The following is a 4,962-nucleotide window of genomic DNA, read 5'->3' as shown; positions in this document are numbered from 1 at the left end:
AAGCCTTCCTTTAGAGCCAGCACCCTGAATTTGGACTTCCAGCCTCTGAAACTGTGAGAAAATGAATTTCTCTTTGTTAAAAGCGCTTACAGTAAATACCCACTTGTGATACTTCAGTGAAAAAAAAGAAAGAAAGAACTGGTTAAATAATTATGGAAATCATAATTAGGAAAATTATGGGAATAATCAGGAAAATATGAACACTGGTCGGGTGTTTAATGATTATTTTTTAGGGTAGTAGTGGGTAGGGTAGAGAGGAAACATGATCGATTATAAATTGACAACTGGTGAAGATGAGTGATAAGTAAAGCAGTGATTAAACTTTGCTCCCTCCTTTCATGTATGTTTGGAATGTTACATGAAAGTATATTATTTTTGAAAGCCTATTTTGGATATGAAAGGATGAATGTCATCCTCTCCTTCTTTTTGAAGGCACCCTGGTAGCTCAATGGTTAAGCAGCATTTGGCTGCTAACTGAACACACCCAGCAGCTCCACAGGAAAAAGATCTGGTGATCTGCTTCTGTAAAGATTACAGCCAGGAAAATCCTATGGGGGCAATTCCACCCTGTCATATAGAGTAATTATGAGTAGGAATAGACTCAACAGCACACAACAGCACCTTTCTCTTTGCATTTCAGCTATAATCATCCTAGCCCTCCTGGAGGCAAATAAATGGTCAGAAATCACACACAAATGATTGTGGAAGAGAATCGCAACTGGCATATTTCATCAATCTCTATTTCAGAAGATTTATTTTTGATGGAAGATGATAAGTTCCATTTTACATGTGTTGAGTTTGAGACCCCAACTCCAGCAGGAGTTGAAGATGCAAGATTTCAGACTGAAATATTTGTCAAATGCAGTGCAATGAATTGCTTTGTATGGTCCTTCTAGCCATGGTTTTGTGACTCCCCCCACCCCTACCCTGTGAGCGTGTGCGCACCCGCACCTGCACGCACCAACACACACACACACACACACACACTAAATGACTGGGTGGGACTATGCAAATGTGAGTGTTTGTAGCCCACCAAGGGATTTGATAGCTTGCTAATACTGTGAATGGGTGCATAGCACCCTTGTGAGACGTGGGCCCGTATGTACATCAGAACAAAAACTACCATCCTCACATTCGTTGTTATCCTCGAGCCCATAATGTCAGCCACTGTGCCAATCCACCTCATTGAAGGTCTTCCCCTTTTTCCCTAACGCTCTACTTTACCAAGCAAGATATCCTTCTTCAGAGACTGGTCCCTTCTGATCACATGACCAAATTATGAGAGAGGAAGTCTGGTCATTCTCTCTTGTAAGGAGCATTCTGAATGGAAGGCTTTGTTTCTTCCAGGATAGATTTGTTCATTCTTCTCATAGTCCATGGTACTTCCAGTATTCTTCGCCAACACCACAATTCAAAGGCATTGATTCTTCTGCCATCAGGTCGATTCCAACTCATAGTGTCCCCTCGGGTTTTCGAGAAGGTATCTCTACAGAAGTAGATTGCCCCATCTTCTTTCTGAGGAGTGGCCGGTGGGTTTGAACTGCCAGCCTTCTGATTAGCAGTCATATGCCTTAGGCACTACTCCACCAGAGCTCCCAGTTCTTCTGCTGTTGTTCTTGTTGTTATATGCCGTGAAGTCAGCCCCGATTCTTCTGCAGTCTTTCTTATTCATTGTCTAACTTTCACATGCACATGAGGTTATTGAAAATACCACGGCTTGGGTCAGGCACTCCTTAGTCTTCAAAGTGACGTCTTTGGTAAAATATATATACAAAAAGTAATTCCATTTTAACTGTTTTCAAGTGTACAATTCAATGACATTAATTACATTCAGCATGTTATGTAACTATCATCACTACCTATTTCCAAGTTTTTCATCACTCCCAACAGAAACTCAGTACCCTTGAATCCAGAAGTTTTTCATTTCTTCTTGTTTATGAGCTTTCAAAAAGTCTGTTTGTAAGAATAAGAACCTGGCCTCTATTTGTGAAACAACATAGTGGAGTATGCTTGCAAATAGCGGGACAGTAAATAAATAACTGAAAGAAGAATGAGGTATCTCTTTCCCTGGCTGCATTCCAACCCTTGTCACAGCTCACCCTTGCTGACAATGCTTTCCTGTGCAAGAGGTATGTTTCTTGATCGACAGTTGTTCTCCTGAACAGCCATGCTTCAGGGTTATTCTTGTTTGTGTTGGTCTTCTTTCTTTGAGTTGCCAGTCCCAGGGGGTCAAAGACTACGTAAGAGTAATATTTGTATTGCCAGAACAGTGTGTTGCCCACAGCAAGCCTTTAGTAAATGGCATCCTACTTCTGTTACATTTACTTTTTGGTATTTAGTTCTTAACATATACTATTACATTACAATCTTTTTTTAACTGCTGACACATGGGATGTGCTCAAAACAAACTTGATTTTTCTCTCCCATTGTCTGTTTATATTTATTCACTGAAGGTCATCTTCCATGCCTTAGGATGGAAAATCAGGCAGATTCCTGATTTCTCTCTTCACTGTTATTTAGGGAAAAGACAGCCCTGCTTTCATTATCGCTTCTCAGAAATGAGAATGTTCAGTCAAATGTATTGGTCAAATACTTGAGACCTCCTTCAAAGTTAAAATTCCTCCCTTTACTCACATTCCCCTACTAAGGTCTGTCGTCACAGGCAGTCTGCTTTTAGGGAAGATGGGTGGCACAGATGGTTTGTATTCCGTTGCTAACCAAAAGGCTGGTGATTTGCACCCATCCAGCAGCACATTGGAAGAAAGGCCTGATCTGCTTCCATAAAGATTCAAACAGGACAACCACACAAGCCGTTCTACTTCTTCTGTAACGCATGGGGTCACCATGAGTCAGAATTAACTCCACAGCAATGCTTTTGGTTTTTGGGTTGGTGTGGTTTCCTTGCTCACCTCTTTTTCCATCCATTACTATGATTTTGGTTACCATCTAGTGGAGAAAGAGTGATGGACAAGAGGTGAGGGTATGGAGCTATCCTTGCGTGCAGAGTGGTTTGTGCTCTTTGGGGCTGGTAGACAGTGAATGAGGACACTTTCTCTGATGGGGCCCTTCCTTAGGTTCTCCAGAGATTCCAATCACCAGGGCCTTCTCTCCTACATTCCTTTGAACAGGAAGAAAAAGCCTCTTTATCCCAATTCCTTCCTTGACCCTTGGAATCTGTGATCACCTCCAAGTCAGTTCCCCTGCCCCTCTGGTCACACTATTTAACAAGAGTAGAATAAATGCCCATGGGCATTCTCTCTTCTGTAAAACCCACATTGTGACCACAGGGTAGAGTCATGTGTGCCTTATCCCAACAAACACTAGGAAAATGGCCATTCTCAAGGCTACCACTTCTACTTCCCGCCCCCATCACAGGCCACTTCAGTTTTCTTAGGCATGAATCACCATCCCTCTGGTCTCTCAAACGGAAGAAACTTATTTCAAGCTCTCTATATGGTCCCACCAACATCTCTTCTCTAGGCTTGAGGTCAGGGAGATAAGACTCACTCACGCTCCCCCATACCCCTTTTCCATTCTCTGACCCCTGTGAATATATTTAAGCTGGCTAAGAGGATCAAAAGTTGTAGAACCAATTCTGAACTTTCCCTTCAAAAATTCTTCATATGGGCATCTACATCATGCTTACTTTGGTATCTGGTATATATTATATCGGCATTTCAATGAAAATTATACTACTATGTTGAGTTGTTAATTTTTATGAACATCTTGTCTTCACAAGAAGACTTGTCTTGGCTTCTTTTGGAGTCACTGAGAAGTGCAAACATTCAATGCATTCGGCTGCTAACTGAAAGGTTGGAGGTGTAAGTCCACTCAGGAGTACTTCAGAAGAAAGGCCTGGAGATCCACTTCCAAAAAATCAACCACTGAAAACCCTACGGAGCACAGTCATACTCTGACACACCTGGGGTTGCCATGAATTGGTGTTATCTCCACGGCAACTAGTTACTGATTTTTTTACTTTCTTTGTGTCTGCAGTGCTTGGCGTAATGAAGTGAATACTACTGGGTGCTTGCTGAAGAATGCACCAAGCAAGTGATAGGACTCATTTGTGCCTCCATGATGCATCTCCACAAAGCTCCTTCTGGAGTGCCAATACCCTTTTTTATTGAGAATACCATTATTATTCTCAAAAATGGAAAAAAAAAATAATTTCCCTATGTTAATACTACTTTGTTTCAAATTATTAGGCTTCAATGTTTTTTTTTTTCCTTTCAAATTGTCAAAGTATTCTGTGCTATTTTATGTTTGTTTGAACTTTTTTCTTAAGCAGTTTAACTTACGTGCCTCAAAAGATGTCACCCCAAGAAAACTGTTTGAAATCTCCTCAAATAAACTAATTCTCTAGAACCAATAATCATACAGAAAATAATAGGCTTTGGTTCATGTACAGGAATTCTTACAACTGATGGGCACTAGTAAAGTCAAGACTCTTTATGTTGCAAGTGACAGAAATGTAACTTGAACTAATTTAAGCAAAAACAAGCTAATGCAAGTGGAAAAGAGGCGGTGGACTTTATGATAGGCTAAATAGAACCATGGCTGAAGTAGTGCCCATTCCCTCCCCATTTCCTGGCAATGGCATCATTCTCTTTGGCTTCTTCCTTGTGCTGGGGCACATAGTCTGTGACAACCCCAGAACCACAGCCTCCAGCACTGTCACTCCAGAAGCAAGAGGCCGCTTTCCTCAGTAGCTCCAGGAGAAAAGTCCTAGAGAAAGGACTTAGATTGGCTTTGCTTAAGTCAGGCAAGGAAAAAGAGAAACATGCTAGGTAGCTCAAATAAAAATAGCTACTACAAAGGAGGATCTAAGCTGGTGGACTAGGCAGATATACAACCCAGACCCTCCACACCAAAGCAAAGACTTAAGAAACCAAGTGAAACAGATAGGATGACTGTCCTGGAACTCACAGCTTCAAAGGAAAGGATGTTGTTGTTGTTGTT

The sequence above is a fragment of the Orycteropus afer genome, unplaced genomic scaffold (genome assembly GCF_000298275.1).
Source record: "Orycteropus afer afer isolate SDZICR_OR568_19922 unplaced genomic scaffold, OryAfe1.0 scaffold00024, whole genome shotgun sequence".
Classification (NCBI taxonomy): domain Eukaryota; kingdom Metazoa; phylum Chordata; class Mammalia; order Tubulidentata; family Orycteropodidae; genus Orycteropus; species Orycteropus afer.
The sequence above is the reverse complement of the archived record's forward strand: the minus strand, read 5'-3'. Positions refer to the sequence as shown.